We start from the raw sequence: 12050 nt of genomic DNA on the forward strand, positions 1-12050 counted from the left end.
TGTCCAGACCCGCAGGTCACAGGGGAGGTGTTAGGGCCAGCAGGACGAGTGAGTGCATTTCCTAACGTCAGGGATCTCAAGCATGATGAGATAAATGTCTGCTTTGGGTTTCCATGGTGTGAGGATACTGGAAAAGGCTAAGGAGGCTTCCCTGAGGACTTGATGTTCGAGCTAGTACTAGAAGAACATCATTGTGAGATTGTCTCCATGGGAAAAAAGGAGGGATTTTCCAGGTAGGAAGAACAGGATGCTCAAGACACAAGAGCCTATGAGATGAGAATGGTGGATCCCAAGCAGGTTCTCATGGTTCTTCTACAGAAGGGGTGAATGGGGTGGGGAGAAGTTTTTGAGCACAAGATTGGAAAGTTAAAATGGGGCAAGAGTGGAAGAAAGCTTAGTGTTTCAGACAAAGGAGCATACTTTTGTTCTTAAAGAGTAGGTATATCAGGGTTCCCCAGAAAAACAGAACTGAAAGAAATATCTACATATATAATAGATGAACAAGTATTAAGAGTTTTATTATATAAATTGACTCACAAGACCGTGGAAGCTGGCAAGCCTGAATTCCACAGGGCAGGCCACAAGCTGGAAACTCCAATAAAGATGACACTGAATTCCCCCAGGAGAAGCTGGCTGGCTGGAGCAGAGGCAGAAAGCCTCACTTCCAGCTTTGACAGCCTCCCACTGATTGGCTGAGGGGACTCCCCACCTGCTGAGTGCAAGCTCCTTCGTTGATTGTAGATGCAGTCAGCTATAGATGTAATCGGCTGAGAGTAGAAGAAAATCCATCTATGAAATAACCTTACAGGACAATCGGGCTAGTGCTGGCTTGACCAAACTTGGCCACCACAATGTAGCCAAGTCCACACCTAAGTTAACCATCACAATGGGTGACTCCTTAATGATTTTAAGCACAGAAATGACACAATCCAAAATCCTCTGGAAAGGTCACAGTGTTGCAGCGTGAAAGAGACTGGAGGCAGGGGGACGGCTTCAGAGTCTATTTTATTAGTCCTGGCGAGAGCGATGATGAGTGAACTGAAACTGGAGCAGCTGCGAGGGAGGAGGGGGCAAGGGCAGCTCCCGAATCACCTGGGGGCCCGGGGGAGACGCAGAGGGCCAGGCTTCCTTCATGGGTTCTGAGTCGGTAAGTCTGGGGCTTGGTTTGGGAATTTCATTTCTGATACTTTCCCAAGGGCTGCTGATGCTCCCGGCCTGTGGAATTAGAGAAAAATGAGCATGTAGAAGCTACCCAACTTAGTGTGGGCTCAGGTCGTTGGGAGAAGTGTCAGGGAAAGGAGTCTCCTTTGCCTCCACACTCCGTGACTTGGCCAAAAAGGTGATGCTCCCTTGACTCCGAGGGGATGTCGTGGTGACGAGCAGGTACGGGTGTCGGCAGTGGGAACGGAAGCCGAGGGGGCTGCTTCAGTGCGGGCTCCACGGTCCTTCCAGGGCATCGGCGCAGAACTGGTCAGTGGGCAATCTCTCTTTTCCCATCACACGCTTCACTGAGGGATGAAGTGAGGACAGAGCAGTCTTAGAACAGCCAAGGAGGAGAATGCGGGGAGAGGGAAGGTGGGTTTGGAGGAGAAGAGAGGGTTTGTGGGCTCAGTGTCTCTGCTTTAAGAAAGAGACTCTTTCTCTTTCACCCAAACCTTTTCACACACCCGAGGATCTTTCATCCCTTTCTGTAAATCGACCCCTTGATGTCCTGGGGTGTAGTAAGTGATCAGGAGGGCATGGGAATTCTTATGGAACACAGAAGGTGGGGGAAAGTGGTCTTTTAGAAGACAGAGGCAACTTTCGGCCTGGAAAATGCCAAGGAGGCGGGGAGAGGGGCTGGGGTGCAGGTTTAAGTGAGCGGATCCCCGTGCAGGCTCTGGACGCCCAGGCCAGCGTGAGGGACAGAGGGCGGGGCTGGGAGGGAGCCAGAGGAGTCCCCGGCACCCCTCCTTCCCTGGAGAGCCTGCGGGTGGGAGGGGGCACCCCCGAAGGGTCACAGTGAGAACATTCCCATTTCCTCTTCTCCTCAGCTTCCAGGTTCCAGGCCGAAACACTCAAGACATGGGATGGTTGCACAGACAGACGAGGTCGTGTCAGGCAGGTCTGCAGCCGGGAAGCTCATGGCCGCACCTGCCTTAGCTTCCGGGGCTGTTCAAGCAAATACCGGGCAACGTGTTGGCTTAAACAATGGGACTTCACTTGCTTACAGGCTTGGAGGCTGGGAAATTGTCCAAATTGAGGCACCGTCAAGGCGATGCTGTCTTCCCGAAGACGGGCATGTCGGGCTGGCTGCCCGGGCCCTCGTCCCGCTCGTCTGCCACCTGGCGACGCACACGGCGGCCTCTCCCGGCCTCGCCTTCCCTCCTGGGTTCCGTGACGCTCAGCAAATGCCTGCTCCCTCTGTGGCTTCCTCTCACCATCTGAGCTTCACTCTCTTATAAAGGCCTCCAGAGTGGGGACTAGGAGCCCTGAGTGAGCGGCCACGGCGCAGCCGAAGCAGCCTCATCGAAAGGGCCTCCTGGCCGCGGGCTCCTACCCACGGGAACCGGGCACGTTTACGAGCATGTTTTTCTAGAACGCATCCGGCGCCAAACCACCACCCCAACTCATCACCGTCCAAGCACAGCCAAAAAGCAATTTAATTCTTATCTTTACTGCGTCTCTCAGGAAGCAGCGGGGATGGAGCAGAGGCAGCACATTCTCCTGTCGGAGGAGAGCGGGGAGGCGTTGAACGCACCCGGTTCCCTCCCTCCTCACTGCCTTCCGTTTCCCCCGGAGAACTTACATGCTAAGTTATGGATTTTGTTTTCCAGTAAAGATCCAAGTAATTCTCTTTTCTAACAAGAAGAGACAAACCCAACAAACACAGTTTATCGCCCTGCAGGGCATTAACCAGTTGTGACTCTCATCCAGCACTCTTTCTTAGTCTAACCCTCCTTCATTATATTTCCTACAAACACCAGCTCCTCAGATACTCGCTGGCCATCCTCAACATCCTGATAGCCTCATTCACTAATTAATGAGCAGAGGAGATCTTTGATATATGCTCAGTTTATGTTTTTATGAGTCCCTTTTTAACTTTAATGCGTTAATTCTCTCTGCCTGAGCTTCCTTTACTCACACCTCACCTTGAGGAGGCCTTCCCTGCCCTCGCCTTCAAACCTGAGCTCCTTGCACAGGCCAGCACTCCCAGCCCCGACACCTGGCCCCACGGGGTATTTCCTTCTGATGTGTCCAGTATCTGTCCTCCTACCGCTCTCCCCCTCCCCCAGAGAGTGACCCCCAGAAGAGGAGAGCCTTTTCTCCCCACTGCCCAAGTGCAGAGCGAGTATACAATGAATAGTATTGAATGAATGAATGGGTGATGAACGACATGTGACTCTCATTCATCTCTGCTCCCACGGGCAAATTACACTGTGCACTACCACACTCACCTACCGCGCACTCGGAATTAGATCGCTTATTAACAGGCACAGTAGTCTTTGGCTATTCGGGACCCCTTGCCCTGCCAAATAAATTTCATACTTAGCTTTTCTAATACAGTGAAAAATGCTGTTGTAATTTTTATTGGGATTGTATTAAATCTGTAAATCAATTTGGGTAGGACAGACGTCTTAATGATATTAGTCTCCCGATCCTCGAGCAAGGAATCCCTGGTTAGTGGCCACGCTGCCCAGTGCTCGTCGATTGTAACAAATGTACCGCACTAAGGAGGGACAGTGTTGCTGTGGGAAGGTGTGTGGGGGAGGGAGGGGGCATATGGGAATCCCTTATAGTTTTCATGTAACATTGATGTAATCGGAAGCTACTTTAAAAATAAAAAATTTTGTAAAAATTAAAAATTTTAAAAGGCACAGTGGTGAGTACTGAGAGAACTTGGTTTTCTCCTGTCCCTATTGAGTGACTTATTCTGGGCCCTTGAGTGAGATAATTGCAAATTCGATTTCTCCATCTGTTAAATGGGAGCAATAGCACACCCCAGGGCCCACGAAAGCTGGAAGAGCACCTTGGGCTTTTCAAAGTAACGATCAACAGAAATGCCAAGGGGGGTATCATTGCTTTTACAATTAAAAATGGTCATCTAAGAGTGACAAGTGGAGTCATCAACCACTCTTCAACTGGTAAAGTGTCCTCTTGCAGGAAACAGTACTTCCAAAGAACGTTTTTTTCCCCCCAGATGAGTTTACCTTCAGAACCAGCAGGCTGAAGGAAAGAGTCAACTAACTTAGGGAGTATTTTATCACCTTGGCTAAATAAAGGAGACAAAAATGTACTAGGTGGCCTCATAGTCACACTGAACTCAAAAGTAGGCATACTTGTTAGTTTGTCTTCTGCACTACTTTTGAGGAAAATACCTCTTTTAATATACACATATTTGGATGAGTGTGTGCGTGTGAACATCAGGAAAAAAATCAGTATTTTACAATACAGTGTTTTCCTCCCTAATAGTTAGAAAATATTTGAGACAGTGTCTTCTCTAAACCAACAAACTATCTTTTTTTATTCTTGGCCCTCAGAGAAAATAAGACAACCTCAGAGATTTGAGTTTCTGTCGTCTCAGCAGTTGTAGATGTAAACTGAATAGCAAGAGACTTTTCACCACCAATAATGACTTGCTGATAAATGTTTCATTGGCCTGCTGGAAATCTGTTTCTGGAAGCTAAAATCAATGGGAAATTCTTGACTTGGGCAGCCACCAAGGCTTAGCAGCTTAGCTAGCAGAGCTGGTGATATGCTAACAAAGATAGTAAAGAAAACTGTGTCAGAGAGCACATTTGTTACACGCACTTTGGGGACTCTCTAACAGTTGTAAACACAAAACCTCTCGATCCAAGTTTAAACAGATATTATGAAAATTCTCAGGACAGTTCTCAGAGAAGCAGGGAATCAATCAGTCAGAAAGTGGGGTGACTCGGGGCCTTTTCTAGGGAAAAGGGCCTTTGACCCCCTTCACCTCAGCAGTGTAACTCCCTAGGGTGGCTCCTTAGCTGCCGTGGACACTGCCTCTCCTCTCCCTGACCAATTCAAAGATCTCAACAAGGAGGAAAACGGCGCTTCAGGATGTCTGCTCTGTGCCACCAGAAACTGGTTCCACTCGTAGCATCTTGGCTCAGCAGGCACATGCTGGAGACTCTACATTCCACAGGCTAATTAGACGGAGCCCTAAAATAAGGTGACAGGGAGCCAATTTGAAACTTATCTCTCCTGGCAAAGTAATACCGGTGGTTTCACCTGACAGCCACAGAGAGGATGGGCCGTGGAGCGACACACCCGGTATGGGTCCCCGACTTCAGGGCTTGCTGGCTGCCTCGTGGCTGTCTTAGTTTGCTCAACTGTAGATTGAGGCAACGATAGCAACAACGATAACAGCAGGTCGTGGGGTTAGTAGGTGTCACGCGCCGTTCTAGCGCTTTCCCTTTCTTAGCTGACCTAATGCCCTCAGCCACCTGTGACGTGCGTCTTGTGCCGCAGGAGAGGGCTGCTGCGTGAAGCACCTAGACCCTCAGCGAGTGGGCCCAGGATGCCTTCTGGGGACTGTCTCATTTGATCCTCACAGCAGTCCTACCAGGAAGGTGCTCTTAGGAGACCTATGTTCCACTTGAGGAAACTGAGGCACAGAGCGGCAGAGTAATTTAACCAAAGGCAGTGAGTCGTGGCACTGGGAAGTACAGGTGGCCCGGCTGCCAAGCCCACGCCCTCACCTATTCTACGTCTCAGAGGTCCCTGTTGGCTCAAGGGGAATGACACCAACTCAAGTCGTATGTCTGTAACGGCCACACATTTTGAAGGGAGGGCCGAAGGGCTGTCTCTGACGCTTGCGTCGAAATAGAAAGAACAGATCGACACAATCAAATCTCTGCCTTCAATTTGGTTCGTTTTTTTCCCCTTGGTACTGGCTTTTATGATGAAGTTTTCCATGAGAAAAGGGATCCTGTGGTCATGTAAAATCATCAGCAAAAAGAATGTAGGAAAGGGGACTGGTGAGCCCTGTGAGGAAATCGCTAACAAGATGTTTGTCTCTGCGCTGACGCGAACATTCCCCGAGTGGGCGATTCCACCATCTCCAGGGCGGCGGGAAATCGCCCCTAGAGGGCGCCAAAGCGACCGCCACTTTCCCCCCCCATCCGTTTCTGTAGATCTGGCGTGGACCCCCTCCCAGATTCTGGAAGGTCCTTAAAAAGCTCCCCAGGACCTTCCTCTGGTTTGAGGTGTGGACCAGCGTCACCCAGAAAGCTAACTGCAGCTGCTGGGTGATAAAAGCCCTGCGGTACCTGCCTTCCAGCTCACCGCAGGGCGGCAGAGAGCGTCTACTGCGACCACAAAGTGGCTTGCTGGCACAGAAGGTTCCCAAGGCTGGGGACAGGGTGCCAGGGCATGGGGTTTACTCTCCATCTTGGAAGTCGTGCCCGGAGCAGGAGGAGAGGTTCTGATAGCCGTCCGTCTGAGGCCGTTTGGGCACAGCCTTCTACGGAGGCACGGGGATGGACAGATTGGCTGTGGCCCCTCACGGCCCAAAATCTACCACCCGAGAGGAGACACTGCACCAGTCAATGACAAAGCAGGCGCACAGGCGCACGCTGGTGGTGACGGGAAACTGCGCAGGACCAAGTGTAGCCGAACAAAGACACGTGCCCCCTTCCCGGGCAATGTGGGACGCGCACGCCTGGCATCTCAGAACCGTGGTTTTCACAATTTTGGGTTGGGGCTTTCATGTTCCTTCGGCGGGGCAAAGAAGGCTTTTTGGAAATTCCGTTATAGCCAGCTCATCTGGGGAAGTTGTTTTTAAATCCAAAGACTTGAACCATCTTCTCTGCACAGGAACGTCTTCGCTCCTTTTTTTCACCCTTTCCCTCATTGTCTCCTTCCCATTTTGTACCACAGTCTTTAAATCCGTCTGCATTTTTCGATGACAGTTTTACCCCTTCATTATTTTTTTAAGTATTCCAGAACTGCTGACATACTGTGGATACAGTAGAGTAAATATAAAACATGAAAAATGCAGATGTTGAAGGAATAATAAGCACCTTGTGCTTTCATGCTTTGTGGCAGGATTGTACTATAAACAAATGAATTAAACAACGATGTAAATCAAGAATAAAAACCAAAATTGAACAACCATAACAAAAAGAAAAACTGTACATAGGATATTTATTAGAGCTCTTTATGATAAAACAGAGATTTGTTTTTCCAAAAATGTTCAGAGAAATTGAACTTTGACATGCAATTTTAGGTTCTTGATGACCTTCCAAAGGTGTGCACGCTGCACCTTGCAAGCCGTCAGCCTGAGCGGCCAGCAGAGGACACCGGCTCTTCCAGCAGCACGGCTGCCAGGTGCTGGCCACTACCCCTGCATCACGGTCACTCAGCGGAGCTAGCACGGACGACACCTGTTCATCGTCAGGCCGCCCCATCGCCGGCCCTGTTCTGAAGAAGCCGAGACTGGCATAAGGAAGCCCTTGAGTTTTTTCCTTTAAAATATCACCCGGGCTAATTCTTCAGCACTTCCTTTGAGCTAGGAATTGAGGTACTTAATGACTGGTATTGGCTAAATTGCATGAAAGAATGGCTTTCATCATATTGCTCAATTTAGGGATTTCTTGCATTTCAAAGGCAAGGTTAATTACCTCTAGAAAATGCTACGCAATTATCCACAAATAATAGCAGGGAAGAGGTTCCTGGAGCAGCCAGCTCGAGGAAGGCTGGGGGTGGTGGGGGAGAAGCGCTTAGATTCAAATTAAAGCTGGAAAATGAAACTTACGTTCAGCTTTTAAAGACTTTCTTGGGGAACAACGAGGTGGTGCTTTAGCCCTTCGGTGGTCGGTCGGGGCCTTCTGTTTCTCGAGGACACGGAGCGAAAGCCTTTTCCCTGGGGTCCCGCAGCGCCCTGCGCCCAGCGCCCGGAGCAGAGGCCCGGCTCTGCCGAGCAGCGCGGACGCCGCGGGGGAGGTGAGGGAGGCCCCAGCGGGCTCCCAGAGGGCACGCAGGAGCCCGCGTGGCTCCAGTTCACCAGGTGAACTGTCCACGGTGGGGCTCCTGTGGATGGAGTTCAGAGGCTGCGGGGAGACGCCGAAACGCCTGGCCTCGCCCCCCTCAGCACCCCCTCACTGCGTGCTTCCATTCTTAGGCCCAGGTGCAGGCTGCTGCAGAACGTGGCTGTCACGGGCTCAGCTTGAGATCCTGGGGCAGGTGGCGATCGACGCAGAGCGGCAGCCCTCTGCTCGCTCCGATCCTTCCGTACAAGAAGCAAAGCTGTGCTTGTTGACGCAGTGCTTGCTCCGGCAGGCTAGACTTCCCTCCCCGCCACGTGCCCGCAGCCCCAGTGTTCTTCAGCATCTGGAAGGCGAGAAGATCAGGAGCCGGGAAGCTCGTGCTTCCGGGCCCGGTGGGCTAGAGCATCATGTGGCAGCCACCTCGTGCTCTGCTCTAGGCCGAGGACAAACCTTCTATAAGCAATGCTGGCAGGAGGCTGGCTACTGTTGACATAAAATCCCAGGGCCCCGGGAATCATTCCAGTTCCTTTCTCCCCAGAAAAAGCAATTCCGTTATTTAGTGGGCTAGCCATAGGATGGTCTTAGAACTCCAAAATTAGAGCTCTTTAAAATCTCAGTATTAATCATGCATGTGCTTAGACCAAAATGAAACAGAGTTTACAGGTAATTGATCTTTAATTGGAAGCTCAGCACTTCCAAGATTCTGCAAGGGAGAGCACTGTTCACTTGCGGCTGCAGGCGTCGAGCTTTCCGGGGGCTCCTTGCTGATGTTACGGGGTCCCTGTTCAGCTTATGACTGAAAAGCCTTCTTGGAGGACTGAAAGCCAGAGGAAAATAAGAATATATCATGCAAAAAATGTGCTAGCTATTGCAAAAGGAAATAAGATATTTTCTCTAGTGAGAGATATTAGTGAAGACGACTTTTCAGAAACCATACAATCCATACAGGCATGTTTTCCTCCTTTTTCCTTCTCTGAAGTTCCAAGGACATTCTGTAACTTAACTAGGCAAATCTCAGTTTCCAACTATTGCCTTTGTTTTCAAACTGCATTCTAGCCTTTTCACAACTTTGGGCCTATCTGTCCCTGTTAATTTTCAGTCTTGAGATGTCAATGAAACATTATGTGTTAGAGCTTGGAAGAACGGTCAGAAACTTTTAGTCCCATCTTTCACTTTATAAATGAGGAAACAGAGACTTGGAGAAGTGAAGTAACTTTCCTGAGGTCACACAGCCAGTTAATGAAAAAACTGAGATCAAAGTCCAGACTTCTTGGCTCCCAGGCCAACAGAATTGGGGTCCAAACGTTACACTTGACATGAGGTCTTCCCCAAGAGGTCACCAGTCACGCAGGACCCGAGGCCGAGAGCTCTAAGTGCAGGCGCGAGTAAAAGGAACACGGCAGGAGAAGACTGTGGATCCCCGAAACGGTCCTTCTTTGCTCCTCCTAGACACTGGCTCTCTGGTACGAACCCCCCTTGTTCTGACCTAATTCTTCAGTTATTGAGCTAGCATTGTTCTTAGGTCCTTATGGGATGCCATGACAGTTAATACGCTTTAACATAAACGTAAGTGGATACGAATCTAACCTAAAATCGTTTCAAGGCAAGCTTTTTCAAGCATTGCGTGAAACAGATGTAGCCTGTGCTCAGAAAGCAGCTCACGTGTGCTGACGGTGAGTGTCCATGCGTTCGTTCACTTCCTCATCAGTGCTTTCAGCAGGTGCTTGAGTGCCCTTACGCGTATCAGACGAGCAGTGTGAGCAGGAGGGACTTCGCCGTGGCTCTCCCACGGCGTAGGATTTAGTGGGTGGGACAGACGTTGAGCCGTCATTTACAGTACAGGCTGGGGACACAGCCCAGGGCTTCTCCAGCGGCCCCAGCCGTAGGCTGACCTTCTAGCGCAGAGGTTCTTGGTGAGGGTAGGTGGGAGGTCGGGGGGCGTTTTGGGTAGTGCCGGTAGTGGAGGGGTGCTGCTGGGCTTTGGGCGCAGGAACAGGGCGTTGGGTGTCTTGTCCTGAGCAGAGGATGCGCCCTGCTTTCCCCTGGGCTTTTGATTCTTCGCTGGGCACTGACACGGTGAAAAATATGCTTATAGTCATCTGGTCCTAGAGTGCCAGTCTGTCTGTCTGTCTTACGTACACATACAAAGAGCCTTTTGCGGAGCTTTGCCACAGACTGAATGTTCAAGCAGTGCATCTAAGTAGAAGATTATATTTTGTTTTTTCAAAACATGCTCTTCAGTTCCAGCAAAGCATGGTATTGGTGGCAGTGGTGCAGTAAAAGGCAGCCCTGCAGGCTACTTTTAACACTATCTCTTCATGGACATTGTGCGTGTAGATGCACTAAAACATACTTTAGGGAAGTCGACTTGGCCCAACGGATAGGGCATCCACCTACCACACAGGAGGTCCGCGGTTCAAACCCCGTGTGGAGCTGGCCCACACGCAATGCTGATGCGCGCAAGGAGTGCCGTGCCACGCAGGGGTGTCCCCGCATAGGGGAGCCCCACGTGCAAGGAGTGCACCCGTAAGGAGAGCCGCCCAGGGCGAAAGAAAGTGCAGCCTGCCCAGGAATGGCGCCGCACACACGGAGAGCTGACGCAGCAAGATGACACAACAAAAAGAAACACAGATTCCCGGTGCCGCTGATAAGGATGGAAGCGGACACAGAAGAACACACAGCGAATGCACACAGAGAGCAGACAACTGGGGGGGGAGGGGAGGAGAGAAAAAAAAAATCTAAAAAAAATCCATACTTTAAAAACGGAAACCGCTCTCACTGCGTTCCACCTTTACGTGAGGGCAGTGTATTGGCTTTGTTTTGAATCCATGAATAAAGCCTCCTGTTTGGCCTGAGGATTTCCTCTCGGGCTGTCCTGCGAAGGGCAGTGACCCAGACCTCCAGGCCCGGGCAGCGTCGGCATCGTTCCGCCCCCCTGGTGTCTCTGACGCCCCCGACGGGCGCTCCTGGCTGGGCCGTGGGTGGGGGCTTGTCTGGGTAGGTCAGAGGTGCTGTGATCCGCGCCCCCCTTCTCCTGTCTCCAGCCTGCGTTGAGAAGAAGAAACACTAGTGAGAAAGCCCCGAACTGCGGGCTGTGGACAGGATGACCGTCCACCTCTAGGCAGTTTTCAGGGTGGACAGTCCCGAGAGCGCGCCTGCGGCTGGATTTCGGTGACCTGCAAGTCGGCCTCGGCGAGGGTTCATGACGGGGGCTAGAGCCACAGGACACATCCCAGGCTGCCTGGCGGGGGGGACGCAGGCCGGGGCGCGCAGCCCAGCCCGTCCACCCTGCCCGTCCTTGCGGCGTCTCCCGGCCGCTCCTTTCTGCCAGGGCAGCGCGGGAGCAAGTCGGGGTCAGTGGCAGGGCAGGTGCTGGACCGTGGGTGCCACGCTGGTGTGCAGCAGGCCGGGAAGGCTCCCTGGATGCCAGCCTCCCCGGGCACCCTCGAGGGGCCCTCTGCTTGCCTAACCTGCTGAGAAATAGCCCTGGGGAGCCACGCCCGGGGGAGGGGCCCCACGCGGGCCTGACGGAGGGAGCCGGGCAGGAGCCCTGGCGGGCCTCCTGGGGGTCCTACTCTCTGCACACTCAGCCACAGATGGCTCCAAGGCCGAGCAGCGAGGGGGAGCAGCGGCCAGGGAAAGCGGGAGCTTCTGCACTGCAGGCCCCAGAGCAGGGCTCCCAGAGCAGCCCTGAACCCGGCTCAGGCTGGGCCCCGAGGAGCGGCCACCTGACCCAGCCCCGGCCTCTGGCCGCAGGCCGTCGGCGTCTTCAGGCCGCCGGGCCGCGCTGAGAAACAGGAGTCTGCTTGAAGTCCTGCGCTTGCCTCGGAAGACGTCTTGCTTTTATTTAAGCTTCGCAGTCTCGACTGTCCAGAATTGACGTCCCTTCTGCTCACATCCATCAAATACTGTAAAAGGCACCCCAGAGTAGACAAAGCACCTCGGTGGCTCTTTTACTCCGGGGTTGTCCTGCACGTGAGGTCACCTGCTGCGGTAGTGTGGGAGGAGATGACCACTTGTTTTTCCAAGGCCTCCGAACTGTCTCACTGCCTTGAT

General features: G+C 52.0%; 1 long non-coding RNA gene across 1 annotated transcript; it reads right to left on the reverse strand.

Annotated features, from left to right (window-relative positions):
- Window positions 1–493: 493 nt before the first annotated feature.
- LOC131274746 (uncharacterized) lies at window positions 494–2530 on the reverse strand. The gene is made up of 2 exons (XR_009182025.1): window positions 2211–2530; window positions 494–1508 (listed from the first exon to the last, which is right to left on the reverse strand). It is a non-coding gene; the product is annotated as an uncharacterized lncRNA (long non-coding RNA).
- Between the last annotated feature and the right edge of the window lie 9520 nt (window positions 2531–12050).

Source organism: Dasypus novemcinctus, chromosome 20 (genome assembly GCF_030445035.2).
Source record: "Dasypus novemcinctus isolate mDasNov1 chromosome 20, mDasNov1.1.hap2, whole genome shotgun sequence".
Lineage (NCBI taxonomy): Eukaryota > Metazoa > Chordata > Mammalia > Cingulata > Dasypodidae > Dasypus > Dasypus novemcinctus.